The 18,862-nt window shown below is 39.6% G+C and overlaps 1 protein-coding gene across 4 annotated transcripts in view; it reads left to right on the top strand.

The window, feature by feature from the left end:
- Positions 1–18,862, top strand: part of KATNAL1 (katanin catalytic subunit A1 like 1) — a 117,103-nt gene that overhangs the window by 13,263 nt on the left and 84,978 nt on the right. The window contains exon 1 of one of the 4 annotated variants that reach the window (XM_036018366.1): positions 17,375–18,116. The exons of the other annotated variants lie outside the window; for them this stretch is intronic. The gene's annotated coding sequence lies outside the window, so the exon portion shown is untranslated. Of the gene's footprint in view, positions 1–17,374; positions 18,117–18,862 lie in introns of those variants that run through there. 4 annotated transcript variants of the gene reach the window in all.

Below are 18,862 nucleotides of genomic sequence, written 5' to 3'. Positions count from 1 at the left end.
GATGGGGTGGGGGTGGCAGGTCTCCTGGAAGGGCAAACAGTGAAAGCCAGGTTGATGGCAACCCAGATGTGGAGCTACCTGCTGGCTCTATGAGGGGAGGGCTCATCAAAGGAACAATGACCTCTGCCAGCACTTTTGTATGGGAACAAGCTGCCCCTCTCTCTCAGTTCTCACCCTGATGCCAGATAGTTCAGTTCCTTCCTGTATGTCCCTGGTGCCTTTGGAGCTGCTGCCTCAGCGCTTGAATTCAGAAGTAGAGTAAGTCCATGTGCAGCCCCTTTAAGAGGAACTGCTTGGGATTCCAGAAGCCCTGTGCCTCACTCAGCCTCAATTTCTGCCAGTTTTTATAGCCAGAAGTTATGGGGACCTGGGTTTGGGGGCCTGGTATGGGGCTGGGACCCCTTGCTCCTCAGGGGATACCTCAACAGCCAAGATATTCCTCCTGATTTTTATCTGACACTCACAGGTTTGGGACCAGCCTGTTTCCCATCTCTGCCCCCCTCTACCAGTCTTGATTTGGCTTCTTTAATTCCCTAGTTGCAGGACCTCCATTCAGCTGTATTTCAGGCAGTTCTGAATGATGGTGGTTCTGTAGTTTAGTTCTAATTTTGATATGGTTGTGGAAGGATACAAGTACCACATTGGTCATGTTGGCCAGAAGTCTATCTTATGATTTTTTTTTTAATTTTAATGATTCCTTGATTCTCCTTTCATCTCTGTCTAATCTGCTATTTTCTCAGTTCATTGAATTTTTTTTAGAAGCCACATTTTTTTATTGACAACTCTATGACTATATACATTCAGTATTGCAAATTATAAGTGGGTTGACAATTATATTATTACAGGCTAATGAGCATAAAGCTACTGATCTAAGTTTTGGTGCTTTTTATGACAGGCACATTAGTAAATATGATAAACATCAAGGAACTCAGCTACTTCAATTTATAAGACTTTCAAAGAAACCATGTCACAGTCTGGTGAGTTAGCTCTGTTGATTAGAGCATTGATCCAAAATGCCAAGGTTGTAGGTTCAATCTCTGGCCAGGGTACATTACAAGAATCTATCAATGAATATGTAAATAAGTGGAACTATAGATTTATGTCCCTTTTCTCTTCTTTCCTCTCTGTAAAATCAGTAAATAAAAATAAAAACAAACAAGAAAAATGAAACCATGTCATCTCCTAAACACTTAATATGTCAAACCCAGGAAATTCAATAATTAAATTACAAAGGGAACACTGTTAAAAAGAAAAATTGGTGATAAAAACATTAGATTTAAAAATGTTAGCAATTGGACTTAGGATCCAGAAAGTGTATGCATATTGGGAATTTTAGGGAAAGACCTCTAAGTTCTGCTTTATAATCATGTGCTACTGCATTCCAAAAGGGTATTTTGGGTTGCTACAATGTCTTACCTGCTAGTATAAATCACTGCTTTATACTTAAAAACAAACAAACAAACAAAAAAACCCACACGGTAATTCACATAAAGGGGCTTTAAAATAAGATTTTTCTCACTCAGAATAAAAATATGATCTCCATCAAATTATACAGAAATGTTATCAAAATATCAATCAGATGGAGAAACCAGACTCCCCATTTACCTTCTCTGCCTGCTTCTGGTGTGTCACCTGCACAGAGGGGAGATGTGAGTAGTCCTCTGCTCTGCAGCGTGTGGGAGGACACAGGCCCTTATCTTTCCCTGGGGTTTTGCTTCCTCAGGTATGGAATTGAGGAGATGGAGATGGCTTATGCTTTTACAAATAAAAGGATCTAAGTCAGCTTGAGATCCTACCTTGGGCAGATGTTTAGAGTGACAAAAGAAATGGATGAAGAATGGTGGGTGATGTAGTTTTCACTGTTTGATGCCATCATTTAAAACCATTCAGGACCTGGCCAGGGGGCTCAGTTTGTTGGAGTGTCATTCCGTGCACCAAAAGGTTGCAGGTTTGATATCCGGTCAGGGCATGTACCTAGGTCATGGATTTGATCCCCAGTTAGGGTGCATACAGGAAGCAACAGATTGATGATTCTCTCTCACATTGATAGCTCTCTCTCTCACATTGACAGCTCTCTCTCTGTCTCTCTCACCCTCCATCCCTTCCTTTCTTTCTAAAATCAATAAACATATCCTTGGGTTAGGATGAAAAAAAATTTTGTGCTGCAATTCAAGGAAATCTTTGATACTTTCATCTAATGGCTGATACTGCTAAAGGGTGAGCAAATGACAGTAAAATTTTGGATAAAAATGTAGAAAGGCATGCTAACTTCAGGTGGAAAAACAGTATACCCTCATGTGAACCCAGCAGTTGGGACATTCTGCCTCTGAATTTTAAGAGTCATCAATCTGACCTGGAGAGATGCATGTTCAAGCCATCAACAGAGCTGTATATGAGGGTGGACCCCACAAGAACCTGAGATTTATTTATTAAAAATTGTGTATTCTTACATGTTTAAATTTCAGTCACCTTCAGAGTACTCTCCTTGATGCAGTACACCTATTGAGACATTTTTTCCATTGCTTAAAACTGTTTTTGAACTTGTCAACTTTGATGCCTGTTTAGTGCTTCTGCTGTTTTTTGTTTCACCTCTTCCACATCGGCAAAACTTTTCTCTTTTTGAGGACTTTTCTCATTCAGGGGGTACATTGATGTCCACTGAGTTTTTAATTTAAGTGACTATATTTTTTTAATGCTAGAATTTTTCTTGATCCTTTTTTTATGTCTTGTGCATTTTAAGATATCTCATCTGTATGTTTTTAAGTATATTTAATGTATAGTAAATTATAGATTATCAAGAGCTTTAGATCAGCAGTCCCTAACCTTTTTGACACGAGGGACCAGTTTTGTGGAAGACAGTTTTTCCACGGTCTGTGGTGGAGAAGTTGATTTTGGGATGATTCAAGTGCATTATATTCTAGCTCATCTCCTACTGTGTGGCCTGGTTCCTAACAGGCCTGGACCAGTACCAGTCTGTGATCTGGAGGTTGGGGACTCCTGTTTTATATAACAGCATTAATTTTTGCTTTATGTTGTATCATTTGCTTCTACCTCATAATGGATTATATTTTTCATGTCTTGACATTTTGTATGTAATCTCAGTAGAAATACTGTGAGGCATGGGTCAGGGATATACTATACTTTTGTGTTTGTTTCTGCCAAGTGCCTTTTGGAGAATAGGTAAATGAAAAACAAGTTTTAGTATATCCATAAAATGAGATGCTACTCAGCAATAAAATGTTGAGTTACTAATACATGCAACAACATGGTTGAATCTCAAAGGCATTATTCTAAATAAAAGAAGTCAAACAACAGAGTACATATGGTATGATTCTATTTATGTCACATTCTGTAAAAGACAAAACTATAGTGATGAACAATGCATGATAGGAGTGGTGACTGACTGCAAAGAGTAGAAGGAATTTCCCAGTGTGATGGAAATGTTCTATACACCAACTTTGGTGGTGGATATGCAATTGTATACACTTTTCAAAAGGAATCAAGTTGTACACTTAAAATTAGGGAATTTCATTGTATAAAAACTACATCTCATTAAAGCTGATTAAAGCAAGCAAAACTTATCGATGGTAACAGAAGTCAGAATATTAATTTGCCCTAGAGGAGAAGTGCTAACTTAAGAGGACATGAAGGATCCTTCTGGGGGGTGGAAATGTTCTATATCTTGATGTGGGTGTAACCTGGGTGTATCCAAAGTTAAAATTCATAGTACACTTAAGGCTTGTGCATTCTATGTCTTATATACACAATGAAAATAATAAAATAATGAAAATAATAAAATACACAAGGAAAATACTTTGTAGAAGTGATAGAATGTAAAGTTGATGAAATCTTGAAGAATGTAGAGCAAAAGGATAAAGAGATGGAAAATAGGAGAGAAAAGCTAAGAAAATTAGAGGGCCAAGCTAGGTAGTCCAATACCTGAATTAAAAAATGTTCCAGAAAGAACAGAAAAAATAGAAATCACCGATGAAATAATTCAGAAATTTTACTAAAATTAAAAGACATTGATTTCTAGATTGAAAGAGTTTCATACAGACCCTTTTTCAAAGCACATCATCAACCATTATGGAGGCTATATTTTTTAATTGAATTTATTGGGTGTCATTGGTTCTCAAAACCATACATGTTTCAAGTGTACATAACCCAAGAAAACATCATTTGGCCCTGGCTGGATGGCTGAGTTGGTTGGGATGATATTCTGTGCATCAAATGGTTGCAGATTTAATTCTGGTCAGGGCATGGACCTAGGTTATATTTTCTTTTTAGTGGAGACAAACCATCAATGTTTCTCTCTCACATTAATCTCTCTCTCTCTCTCTCTCTCTCTCTCAACTACATAAACATATCAACTGGTGAGGATTTTTAAAAAAGCAACACATCATCTGCACACTGCATCATGAGTCCATCACCCCAAGCAAAGTCTCTTTACATCCCCATTTTCTACCCCCACCCTGTTGCGCGTGAGTCACCAGCCAGCAGTGACCACGGAATGCTGTGGATGGCTCGCCGAAAAACACGCGAGAGAAGAAAACATGCACAGAGACAAGACTAGTTTCTGTGGGGAAGTAGGGACGAAATGGCCACCCCCCCTAGTGGGGAGGGCCCTGATTTACTGTCCATACCTGCTTTTATTGGGCTCATTTTGCATAATAATTCAGGTAAAGTACAGTACTTATTAGGGGGAAGTAAGGAACTATAGAAAACAAGGAACTCTGCTGGTCTATTGGGTGGGGGTCAAAGAGCTGTAGGACTTTGAGGAATCAACTTCCTCCTTGGACCCCTCTCATTCAACTGAGAGCATTCTAAGCAAAGAAGGTTTCACAGTAATTTACATGTTCTTTCTTAGGCCTGATCACCCAGGGAATCCGCCCCTTTTCAGCACAGAGCTGCACCACCCTGTCATTGTTTCAGGCTTAGCATGGGAACTGAGGCAACCAAGAGATAAGGAGTTTTTCTCCCAGACGAAGAGAACTTAGGTTATGTCAAAGCCGAGGAGCGAGGGTCCGTCACCCTCTTTTGCTGCAGCCCCCCAAGTCCTTCTTTTGGGGGGCCTCCCAAAGTGATCGTGCCTGCCTTAGGTCGTTCCCCCCGTGGGGAATCTTACCCGTCTTTGGCTAACCGACCAAGCTTTTTGGGGTTCAGCAGCAGAAGCAGCATTCCTGCCAGGGAGACAAGCCCTTGTCTCCTTGCTGGCTTACGGTTCCAAGGGCTCCCTTAGCCTTAGCCTAGGCAGGGGTTTCAGCTTCTGATACCAGTCAGGGCGGTTCCCAACACCACCCCTTTTTCCCCCTGGCTATCACCACACTGTTTTCTGGCTCTGTGTGTTATGTCTATATGGTTTTTGATTAATCCCTTCACCTTCTTTCATCCAGTGCCCCAATCCACTCTCTTTTGACAGCTATTAGTCTGATCCATGTATCCATGCTTCTGTTTCTATTTTGTTAGTTTATTTTGTTTATTAGGTTCCACATATAAGTGAGACCATATGCTATTTGTCTGTCTCTGACTGGCTTATTTCACTTAGCATAATGCTGTCCATGCTGTCACATTCTGTCACAAAAGGTAAGATTTCCCTTTTTATGGCCGAATAGTATTCCATTGCATAAATGTACCATAGTATTTTATTCACTCATCTACTGATGGGCACTTGAGCTATGTCAAGATCTTGGCTATTGTAAATAATGCTGCAATGAACATAGAGGTGCATATGTTCTTTTGAATTAGTGTTTAGGTTTCTTAGTATATATTCTCAGAAGTGGGATTGCTGGGTCAAAAGGCAGTTCCATTTTTAGTTTTTTGAGGAAACTCCCTACTGTTCTTCCACAGTGGCTGCATCAGTCTGCATTCTCTCCAGCAGTGCATGAGATTTATCTTTTCTCTACATCCTTGCCAACAGTAGTTTTTTTGTGGATTTATTGATGATAGCCATTCTGATAGGTATGAGTTGATACTGCATTATAGTTTTAATGTGCATTTCTCTGATGATTAGTGACACTGAGCATTTTTTCATATGTGTATTGGCCATCCGTATGTCTCTCTAGATGAGTGTCTCTTCAGGTCTTTGTCTGCTTTTTTTTTTTTTTTTAATTGGGTTGTTTGTGTTCCTAGCATTGAGTTGTTTAAGTTCTTTATATATTTTGGAAATAACCCCTTATAAGATATATCATTGGCAAATATGTTTTCACATTTAGTGGGTTTCTTTTTCATTTTGTCAATGGTTGCTTTTTCTATGCAGAAGCTTTATAGTTTGCATATAGTCTCATTTGTTTATTTTTTCTTTATTTCCCTTGATAGAAGATGTATCAGCAAAAATATTGCTATGAGAGGTATGTGAGATTTTACGGTCTATGTTTTCTTCTAGGATTTTCATGGTTTTTTGACTTACATTTAAGTCTTTTATCCATTTTGAGTTCCTTCTTGTGTGTGGTGTCAGTTGGTGACCTATTTTTTTTTTTTTAGTTTCATTCTTTTGCATGTACCTGTTCAGTTTTTCTGGCACCATTTATTGAAGAGACTGTCTTTACTCCACTTATAGTCCTTTGTATTTCTATGATGTCAATTGTTACTTCTCTTTCATTTTTGACTTGATTTATTTGGGTCCTCTTTCTCTTTTTTGAATTTATTTTGTACTCATTCTTTTAAAAATATTGTAAATTAAATTTGTTGGGGTGACACTGGTCTGGGTAAAGATTTATCAATCTTTATCTTTTCAAAGAACCAGCTCTTGGTTTCAGTGGTCTCTACTGTTTTTTTAGTTTTTGTGTCATTTATTTCCACACTAATCTTTATTATTTCTTTTCTTGTACTTACCCTGGGCTTTGTTTGTTGTTCCTTTTCTAGTTGTTTTAGGCATAGGGTTAGGAGTGTTTATTTGAGATTTTTCTTGCTTCTTGAGATACGCCTGTAATGCTGTAAACTTCCATCTTAGGACTACTTTCACTGTGTGCCATAGATTTTGGGTTGTTGTGTGTTTCTTTTCATTTGTTTCCAGGTAGTTTTTTATTTCTCCCTTGATGTCATTGTTAACCCATTTGTTACTTAATAACATGCTATTTAGCCCTCATATGTTTGAATGGTTTTTATTTTTTATTTATTTTAAAATTAATTTTAATTTTTTTATTTTTTAAAGATTTTATTTATTTATTTTTAGAGAAGGGAAGGGAAGGAGAAAGAGAGGGAGAGAAACATCAATGTGTGGTTGCCTCTTACTTGCCCCCCACTGGGGACCTGGCCTGCAGCCCAGGTATGTGCCCTGACTGGGAATTGAATTGGTGAACACTGGTCCACAGGTTGGCACTCAGTCCACTGAGCCACCCCAGCCAGGGCATGAATTGTTTTAGTTTTTTAAAATTAAATTTATTAGGGTGATATTGGTTAAGTATATAGCTTTCAGGTATACAACTCTATAATACATCATCTATATAATTATATTGTGTGTTCATTACCCCAAGTCAAGTCTCCCTGTGTTTCCAGTTTTTTTCATTGTAGTTGATTTCTAGTTTCATACCAGTGTAATCAGAGAAGATACTTGATATGATTTCAGTCTTCTTTTATTAAAAATAATATTTTTTGAGAGAGGGAAAGGAAAAGGAGAAGGAGAGGAACATTGATATGAGAGAGAAACATTGATTGGTTTCCTCTTGTATGTGCTCCAACCTAGGACCGAACTTGTAACTCAGTCATGTGCTTTGACCAGGAATCGAACTGTGGGGAGATACCCAACCAACTGAGCCACACTGGTCAGGGCTGATTTCAGTCTCCTTGAATTTATTAAGACTTATTTTGTGTCCTAACCTGTAATATATCTTTGAGAGTATTCCATTTGCACTTGAGAAGAATGTATATTCTGCTGTTCTGGTATGAAATGTTCTATAAATGTCAATTTAAGTTCCCTGATTTAGTGCGTCATTTAAGGTTGCTGTTGCCTTGTTGACTTTTTTTGTCTGGAAGATCTATCCATTGATGTTAATGGGATAAAATCTACTATGACTGTATTGCTGTTGATCTCTCTTCTAATGTCCACCAAAATTTTCTTTATCCCTAGCCGGTGTGGCTCAGTTGGTTGGAATGTTTTCCTGCAGACCAAAAGGGCCACAGGTTGATTTCTGGCCAGGGCGCATACCCAGGTTACAGGTTTGATCCCTGGTTGAGGCACATACAAGAAGGAAACCAATTGATGTTTTTCTTTCACGTTGATGTCTCTTTCTCTTTTTCTCTCTTTCCCCCTTCCTCTCTCTCTCTGAAAACAGTGAAAAAAATATCCTCAGATGAGGATTAAAAGAAAAAAGATTTTCTTTATCTATTAGGTGCTTCTATGTGGGGTGCATATATGTTTATAAGGGTTATAGCCTCTTATTGGATCAGTCCCTTTAGTATTATGTAGTGAACTTTGTCTCTTGTTATGGCCTTTGTTGTGAAGTCTCTTTTGTCTTATATAAGAATTGCTACCTCAGGCTTTTTTCATTTCCATTTGTATGAAATATTTTATTCTATCCCTTCACTTTCAGTCTCTATGTGTCTTTTGTTCTTAGGTGAGTCTTTTGTAATAGCATATATGGGTCATTTTTTTTTTATCCATTCAGCTACCCCTATGTCTTTTAAAAAATGTTTTTCACCTGAGGATATGTTTGTGACTGTGTCTACTGGGCCTGGGTGTGCCTGGGTGTGCCTGGGTCAGGCCAATCTGTATACAAGGTTGTGAAAATACAATCTGTATACAGCTTAGAGCTGTGGCAGATCTGTAAAATATCCAAAGCTCTTTGATGTCTGCTTCCACCTGTCGCCTACTCTTCCTCCCCCTGAGGTTGACCATTTTTCCTTCAGAGCCTTCTGAAGAAAGACTGTAGAGTGGGCCCAGGCTGGCTGCAACAGATTCTTCCACAGGTTACAAGCTTGGTAAGGAAGGGTGACTGGACTTGGAAGTTCAGCATTAGAGGGTTCCCTACTTGGGGGCCATGTGGTCAGGCCTTTAGTGAGGGCAACGTGGCCCCTACTCCAGAGCCAAACTATTCAGTCTGTGCCAGAGTCTCCAACTCTAGCTCCCTCAGGAGGAGTGCACCATAAGTTCAGGTTGGGTGCAGCCAGCCATCCTCTCTGTAAGAGCAAGCCCAGCTGGGTGAAACCACTGGGGCTGGGAGGGGGAACAGATCAAAAGAATCTCCCACAGAGGGTAGTGCATGCTGCATCTGCAGGAGGGTGTCAAGCACTTAGTCTTGGTTCAAGACAATAGCCTTTGAGGGAGACAGTCTCCAAATGTCTCAGCTCCAAGCAGCCCTTCTTTCTGCCTGTAGAACTGAGCTTATCAGGGAGGTGCCAGTGGGATTTAGGGAGGGCAGGTCTAAAAAATCTCCCACTGAGGGTGGTGCCTACAAGAATGTCGGAGGAGGGCAGCTCTTCTTCCTCGTTCTGGAAATAGCATGGGCTAAGCTCGAAGAGGAGATACCAGTGGTCCCTTCCTCCCCTTCCCAGCAATGTAGCCACACAAACCAGCACTGGCTGGTTAGATTCCTGGACAAAAGCCTTCCTGGGAGATGGCTCTTTGGAAGTCCCAGCCTGCATAGCACTTTGATCCCTGTGTGCCACTGAACTCAGCAGAACGGGGCCACAGAGTGGCCAAGTGATTCAACAGGTGCTGGCTGTGTGCTTGAGGTAGGGAAGAATGGCCCCCTTTACAAAACTACACAGTTCATTCATTGTTTGAGTCTCTGCTAACAGCTTCTCCAGAAAAAGAACACCCCAAAAGTCCCTGCTGGGTACAGCTAGCAGACCCTTCTGCAGGACCTGAGCACAGCAGAGTAGTGTCACCAGTAGTCAGAAAACTGGGCACTGCATTACCCTGGCTGGTGCTATAAGAGGAGGAGTGCCTGACCCTGGGGAGGTGGTGTCTGGGTCTCTTGAAGACCTTCTTCTTTCGTGGTTGGATTGAATCCCCACTGATTTTCATCACCAGATACTATGCAGGCTCGTCTTCCTTTCTCTGTTGCCCTGGGTTAAGGGATCCCTGTATGGGGTTGAAATTCCATGCTCCTGGGGGCAGGGAGTTTTGTATCTGAGATATTTCTCTGGCTTCTCAGCCACCACATGTAGGCATGGGGGCCAGCCCTGTCTTTGTCTCTGCCCTTTTTACCAGTCTCTCTGGCTTTCTAAAATTCTTCATTATAATATTTCAGTTTAGATAGCCTTCAGTTTATTATTCAGGTTGATTGATCTATAATTTAGGTGTAAATCCTGTTTGGTGCCAGGAGCAAGTGAGTGCTTCCACCTGTTCTGCATCTTGAAACACCATCATCAACAAGGTTTTAGAAACCATGTATCCAAGAGAAGTTCCCACACACTTGCAAAAAGGGCAAAAAGCCAAACAAACACCCCCTTGGAAAAAAAACCCCAAATGATAATAAAGGATCATGAATTTGAATGACTTCCATCTTCTTAAATCGAAACCTAGAAGGTAATAGAGCAGTACCTTCAAAATTCTGAAGGAAAATTATTTCCATACTAGGATTCAGGAGCCTGCCAAAACTATCATGGAAGTATGAGAGTAGAATAAAGGCATTTTTCAGATGAGCACAGTCTCAAAACTTACCTCCCATCCGTGGGGAAAAAATTGTGCTCCATAGGAAATGGAGTAAACTAAGAAGAAGAAAGACATGTGCTAGACAAAAATGAGAGAAAAACATAAAATTCACTAGTTAATTCTAGTAGCTATTGTAGATTCCCTAGGATTTTCTTCATTAACAATCATGTTGTATGTGAATAAAACTAGTTTCTTTTTTTCAGTCTATATGCCTTTTAATTTTCTTGCCTCATTGCAGTGGTTAGAACCTCTAATTCTAATTTTGAATAGAAGGGGTGAGAACAAATATACTATCCATATTTTCTTGATCTTGGGAGAGAGCACCCGGTCATCCACAGTATGTATGATGTTAATCTTAGGAATTTCATAATGCTCTTTTGGCTGAGGAAATTCTATTCTTAATTTGCTAAGAGTTCTTATGAATAGTGTTGAATTTTGTCACATGCTTTTTTTTGCATCTGTTGAGATAATGATATGTTTTATTTGTAGTCTCAAAATTATGTTGATAGGGCAGCAGAGTAGGCAGAAGTTATACCACTTACCTCCTCACAGGACCAAACTAGAATTACAACTAAAATATAGAATAATCAATCTGAATAACCAAGTGAAGATTAGCTGAGTACAAGAATTTACAGAAGAAGCCACATCAATACTGGTAGGAAGAGTGAAGATGGAAAAAAGAGCTGGGAGAATTCAGAGAGATAACTCAGCTGCAAAATTCTCCCTGAGGAGTATGGTCTCAACTCCATGTCAGGCTTCCCAGCATGGAGCAGAGCGAGGAAGAGGAGCCCACAAAATCTGGCTGTGAAAATCAGCTGGGATTTTGCATACTAGAGAGAGACAAGAGTCTGCTAGAAGCCCAGGCACCCTCTTAAAGGACCAGTGCACAACATCTTGTTCACAACCACTCACCCTGGTTTCAAGGAGAGGAAGGAGGCTCAGAGTGCACTAGTAGAAGGAGAGACTGGGTTGTGTGGCTTCAGGGACAGAGCTAAAGGGACAGCTGCCAGGGTTCCTATGCTGAGTCCTCCCACACTGCCCATAGACAACATCTTTCTTGGGGTAAGCACACCCCTCCGTATGGCATCAGCCAACCCCCTATTGCCCTTCCCTGCCAACCTCACACCCTGTGGAGGATTCAGCTGCCTGGGTTGGTGGTGTGGAGGTCCCAGTGGACTCAGGGTATCAGAAACTGTGTTGTGTGGTACTGGGGTAGGGGCCATTCCTCTTCATCCCAATCTGTCTCCTGTTTGGTGCTGCACTCTTATGGGAGCTAGAAATAAACCCATACCAATAATGGTCAATTAATATTTGACAAAGGAGGCAAGGACATGCAATGTGGTAAAGATGATCTGTTCAGTAAATGGTGTTGGGAAGAGTGGATAGACACTTGGAAAAAAATGAAACTAGACCACCTTCTTACACCATATACAAGAAGAAACTCAAAATGGATTAAAGACTTAAATTTAAGAATTGAAACCATAAAACTTTTAGTAGAAAAAATAGGCAGTAAAATTTCTTGCATTTCTCTTAGCAGTATTTTTTCTGATATATCTCCTTGGGCAAAAAAAATACATAAACAAATGGGACTACATCAAAGTAAAAGGTTTTTGCACAGTAAAGGAAACTATCAAAAAAATGAAAAGACAACCTAGTGAATAAGAGAAGATACTTGCCAATGATATGTTTGATAAGAGGTTAATATCCAAACTTTATGAGGAATTCATATAACTCAACACCAAAGAAAACCTAATTCAATTAAAAAAATGGGCAAAGGACTTGAATAGACACTTTTCCAAAGAGGACATACAGATAGCCAATAGACATAAGGGGATAGTCAATGTAACAGAGAATTGTGGATTAAAGCCACAGTGAGGTATCACCTAACACCTGTCAGAATGATCGTCATCAATAAATCAAGAAACAAGCATTGGTGAGGATGTGGAGAGCAGGAAACCCTCATACACTGTTGATCGGAATGTAGATTTGTGCAGCCACTATGGAAAACAATACGGAGAGTGCTCAAAAATTAAAAATGAAACTGCCCTGTGACCCAGGAGTTCTATTTCTGGGTATGTATCCAAAGAAACTCAAAATACTAATTCAAAGAAATATGTGCACCCCTGTGTTCCTTCCAGTGTTGTTTACAGTGGCTGGGATATAGAGGCAACCCAAGTGCCCGTAGACAAGTGAATAAAAAAGTGATGGTGCGCACACGCACGCATGCACACACACACACTCTCACACTCACACACACAAATGGAATATTACTCGGCCACAAAAAAAGAACGAAATCTTAACATTTGTGACAGCTTGAATGGACCTGTAAGGTATTGTGCTGGGTGAAATGGGTCAGCCAGAGAAAGACAAATACTATGTGTTTTCCCCTTCATAAATTACATGTGGGATCCACTTACATGTTGAGTCTAAAGGACAATGTAAATGAACAAACAAAACAGAAATAGACTTTTAGATACAGAGAACAGACTGATGGTTGTGCTGGCAGGGAGATTAGGGGACTGGGTGAAAAAGGAAGCAATTGAGAAACAGATTGGTGTTAAAATAGTCACAGGGTTGTAAAGTAAGCATAGTGAATACAGTCAATGTAATAACCATGTATGGTGTCAGGTGGGTACTGGAAATATTGGGGGGAACATTTTGTAAACTATGATTGTGTAACTGCTATGCTGTACATCTGAAACTTTATTACAAAATAATATTCAATGTAAACTAATTAAAAATAAAATTATATTGATTTGTTTTAAATATAATAAAACACCTTCAACTTTTGGTATAAACCCCTGTTGGGCATAATGCATTATCTTTTTATTATATTACTGGATTTGATTAGCTAAAATTTAAAGATTTTTGTATCTGTGCTCCTGAGCAATATTGGTGTATAAATTTCTTATAATGTCTGATTTTGTGTCAAAGTAATGCTGGTCTTGAAGTATGAATTGGATATTTTTCTACCTCTTTTTTTTTCTGAGAGATTTTGTTTAGAATTGATTTTATTTTTTTCCTTAAATGCTTGGGAGAGTTCACTAGTGATGCCATTTGGATCTAGAGTTCCCCTTCACCCCTCTGCCCTGGGAAATCTTATGTTACAACTTGAATTTCATTGAATGCTATAGAACTATTCAGGTTAATTACTCTGTTTTTTCTTGAGTAAGTTTGATATGTTGTGACCTTCATAAAATTTGTCAATTTCATAAGCCCTCTTTTACCTTTTAATATCTCTAAAGTTTGTAGTTGTAGCCCCTTCTTCATTTCTGCTTTGGTAGCATGTTTTCTCTCTCCCTTTCCTGGTCAGTGTCACTAGAGGTTTATCAATTTTAATGATTTTTCCAAAGAACCAGCTTTTGGCTGTGTTGACTTTTTCTGTTTCTGTTTTACTGATTTCTGCTCTTAACTTTGTTATGTTTCTTTTTCTTTTGGGTTTAATTTACTTTTATTTTTCTAGATCCATCCTTCCTTCCTTCCCTCCCTTCCTTTCTTCCTTAATTACTTTATTGTTGCTCAGTTACAGTTGTCTGCATTTTCTCCCCACCACTCTGCCCCACCCAAGCCAAACCCACCTCCCTCCCTTGCTTCCACCTCCCCCGTGGTTTTGTCCACCTGTTCTTTATAGTAGTTCCTGAAAACCCTTGTCCCCTCTGCCCCCACTATTATTTTCCCAGGTTCCTATGACAGGCTGAAAGCAGGAGTTGGCAAACTATAATGTAAGGCCAAATTCAGACTGCCACTTGGCTTTTGAATGCCCGGTGAACTGAGAATGGTTTTGCATGTTTTTAATGTTTAAGAAAGTCAGAATAATAATATTTTGTGACATGTGAAAATTAAGTAAAACTCAGTTTTCAGTGTCTGTAAATAAAGTTTTATTGCAACCATACTCATTTGTTTACATAATGTCTATGGCTTCTTTTGTGCTGGAATGACAGAATTCAGGAGTTGTGACAGAGATTTTTATGGCATTCTCATTGCTTTACATTGTCGCTTGGTGCACTGTAATTACAGTGATTCAAGTGCCATGATTTCACTGTACTGTGATGTTTTACATTATTTATTATCAGCACATACACATGTCAAAACAAGAAAAGATGAGAAAAATGGACTTGACATGTTATACTTTCAAAGCACAATGGAGTGTAGACTATTGAATTAGATGACAAAGCATTGTGATTATTGTGCAGTGACACTACAGATGTGCTAATGAGATGCAGTGTATATTGACATTACCAGACTAATCATTCATCATAATATTCCCAACTGATAGCACAGCAATGGTCAGAAAAATTAGAAAACTCAAAGAGGAATATTTTATCACAGCAGAATTTGTTTACCAAGTTAAAAAACAAAAATCAGGCTGTACCCAGATTAAGTTTCTGAGTGTCTAATTTGTTAACCAAGCAAGGAAATTGTTTTCTGATGGGGAATTAACTAAATCATGTTTGATTATAGTGGGCAAAGAAATGTGTTTGGAGAAAATAAATTTAAGACTATTAACCTTTTTTTTCTAAGATTTTATCCATTTATTTTCAGAGTGAGGGGGAGGAAGGGAGGAAGTTAGGGAGAGAAGCATTCATATGTGAGAGAAACATCAATCAGTGCTTCTTGCCCCCAAATGGGTGTTACAGAACAATGGTGGGGGGGGGCAAAGGGCGATATGCTATTACCTGAAAGGAACCCCCCAGGTTCATTATATCTGCCACCTTATAGGAAAGACATCTCTCAATGCCAGAGATTCGTGAAAAGGAAAGGAAGTGTTTATTTAATGTTCTATAGACTTAAAGTAGTGACCTAATGTTTTCATCAAAATCCTAAAGTCCCTTAAAACACCCACAAACACACACAGTTCCTCCTTCCCCACTTTGCCCAGTCTGGGGTACCGTATCTCAGGAAAACAAATAGAAGTCTGTAGCTCAGGCAGCTCCTGGTTCTTCCCAGTAATCTGTCTTGGCTGGTAGGCCTCCCTCGGTTCCCGGCACCATCAGCTGTGTCACTGGGATCTCTGCTAAAGCTGGGTGGTGGTTCCCCCTTCTAAAACCGTGGGAGTCCCCATTCTGGCAAAGCCATGTGGCTCTCCTTTTTATTGCCACAGCCATGTTGTCCTCTCTGCACAATGGCCGCGGGAGTCTCCATTCTGCCAAAACCATGTGGTTCTCCCTCCCAGAGATGTGGGAAGGGGAGTCATCATTCTGCCAAAGCCACATGGTGATTCTCTCTCACAGGGCTGCGGGAGTCTCCACTCTGCCAAAACTGCGTGGTTCTCCCAGCAATGGCTGCTGTAGCTCAGTTTAAATCCCCGCTCCAATCTTCCTCTGCAGCTCCATTTTTGACTCCTCCCATAATCGGCTACACTTGCCAGCACTCTCGTATCCTTCCAGGTTTACTGGGCAGCCGTAGTGCGTCTGGGCAGGTGTGGTCCTGTGGTGTGAAGCCAGTCATCTCCGAGCTCTCATGCAGGTGCTGTAACCAGGGGGAGTTGCCTCCCAGTTACATCTTGGGTGGAAGTCACTCCCTTCTCCCTGGCTGAAAGCATGGCGACAGCTATTTAACCTATCTGTGAAACCAGTTAAAGGTTATAGGTATGTTAAATGACCATGCCAGAAGTGAGCTGCAAAGCTGTTGCTATGCAAAACAGCTCACAATGGCCCTGGTCCATGTGTCCCCTCCCCCAACCCACACCTGTGGGGGGGTGGGTGAGTACATCCTAATATTTCCTGGACACCCTGAGTTCTGGACCCCACCCTCTTGGCTGCACCCTGTTACATGGGGACCCAGCCTGCACCCAGGCATGTGCCCTGACAGGGAATCAAACTAGTGACCTTTCGGTTTGTAGGCCGGCACTCAATCCACTGAGCTATGCCAGCCAGGGCAAGACTATTGACCTTTTGGTAGGAACAGTTGCTGAAAGAGTTGAGGGTACCAATAATGAATTGAAAAGAAGTCAAATGATTTTCAGTGGTTTTCCTTGGCTGTTGATGAATTGACAGATGTTACAATGGTCATTTGTTGCTTACTTGAGAAGTCAATGATGAGTTTGAAGTTACTGAAGAATTAGTTTTAATGAATAGTGCTCATGGAATAAGTACAGGCAAGAATATTTACAAAAACTTGAGAAAACACTAAGTGTCCTACCTGAAGTGTAATCTGCTAAGAAGTCAGACAAGCTAATGGTATAGAACAAAAAGGCTTAGGTGAACAAATTTACAAAGCTGTGAAAATGTAAGGTGGTAAAGGTCTATATCCATTGTTTATTTATCAGCAGCCTTTTTGGAGAGAATATTTGAATCTATCATGCAATATGGAACCAGCAGTGTCTCAAAAGTATTGCTCTTGTGGATTAGCCCATTGTCAGTCCCATGAATTTTTGTCAAAAATTGAAGCTAAATATCTGAACTTGTTCTACATGACAGATCAGTCAGTGGCTTAGCAGTGGTAAAGTTCTATTACAATGCTTTTGAACTTAGGGCTCATTTGCAGCTTTTCTGAATCAGAGGAACTGCTCTCTACCACTATTACTGAACACTGAATTGCTTTGGAAATTAGTTTTTTACTGCAGACTTGATGTTTTTTAAAGGATTCCATCTAAAATTATAAGACAAAGCTGGTTTATATGCAAATCTAGAAATTGTTTCAATGCCACCTAATGTTGTTTAACTCACAACTGCTATCAAGCTGTTTAAAAAAATTTTTTTTTATTCTGGCCCGAGGACATGCTTACTGATTTTAGAGAGAGGAGAAGGGAGGGAGAGAGAAACAACACTCTAACCAACTGAGCCACACTGGCTATGGCTATTAAGCTGTTTTATATAGCTTTCTATGCAGTCAAAAGTTAAAGCAAAGAAGTGAAATCTTCATTACTCTTTCCCCCTCTGACTAGATTGGTAGGACATGTATTTTCTGAGCTCAAACTACAGTTTTGGCAGCGTTTTTCAGACTTTGATGCAAGTGCAAAGGGTATTTTCATACTAAAAAATCCATTTAACTGCAGCTAAGGCACTTCCTCCTAACCTTCAATTAAAAGAGATTACAATGTAGTAACACGCAAGAGACAATTATCAAGAGTAAATTCTTTAAATGCCTCCTAAACAACAATTATGCTGAATGAAATTGTATGCTTGTGATTTGATATTTGTATGTGACAGTCCCTATCTGGATCAAAAGACATTTTCAAACATGAAAGACATAAAATCTTATTAAAAATCAGTACTAATGTATGAACATTTGCATTTTCTTTTGATGGTAGGGAACAGTAACTTTGAATCCAAACTAACAAGTCAAATATTTTTCCTCCCCACAAAAGTTTCATTTCCATTAGGAGACCTGTTTTACAAAAAGTTTCGCTCAACTGTTATAACATTTTGAATTTCATCAATAAAAATTATGGAAAATTTTGTATCATTAATGTAACTACTTAACTAATGTCCTCAGTATTGCCTGTTGGTTCTCAAAACCTAAAATATTTTCTGTCTGGTCCCTTACAGAAAAAGTTTCCTGACCCCTGCTTTACATCAGGGTATTGTCATTTACCCAGTAATGTACCTGCATATATCAGCAGAATTAATGTTTAGTCTCACAGTGCCTTTAAAAGAAAATAATAATATGGAACACCTTTACTGATTGCAGATTATTCACTGTAAAAATACCTTACTGCTTTGTGTTAATATTCTAATTTGAAGAAGAGGTTTTCCATGATTGTTCTATATTCTGTGATAGATCTACACAACTTTGGAATTTCTTACTGTGTAAAAATAGTGTACTATTTGCTGCAGTGTGACTCTCAAATAACATAGATGCTGCTTCAATGAACCAATGCTGGGAGAAGGGGCAAATATAACATGCCAAAACACATAAAGGAAATAGTTCTATTTTCAAGAATGTACTGGTGTCACTTAAAATGCCTAGAACTAGATATGGTTAATTTTGAGGAAGAGTGTTAGAGCCCATGAAGAAAAGTGGCAGAGGAAAAGAGCCAAGCTATCCACACCAAACTGACTCTCTTGGGAAGGCGCAGAAAAATACTTACTGGTCTATTGTTCCATGAATTAAGAATAGGGTGATTTGGACTTCTTCCCAGGATGTCATTCTTCTGTAACCCTGGACTTTTTACTATTTGTAGTCTTGGGTGCAAAGTCTGGGATGATTCTGGGAGATGTGTGGAAAGCCTGGAAGAAAAGCCAGAAGGATGGGCTGGAGGGCTTTGGTACAGATCAGAGATTCAGATGATGGTTTTCTAGCATCTTGTAGTATAGAAAAGATAGT

The sequence above is a fragment of the Phyllostomus discolor genome, chromosome 2 (genome assembly GCF_004126475.2).
Source record: "Phyllostomus discolor isolate MPI-MPIP mPhyDis1 chromosome 2, mPhyDis1.pri.v3, whole genome shotgun sequence".
NCBI lineage: Eukaryota > Metazoa > Chordata > Mammalia > Chiroptera > Phyllostomidae > Phyllostomus > Phyllostomus discolor.
Note: the sequence above shows the minus strand (reverse complement) of the source record. Positions and strands in the feature narration are given on the sequence as shown.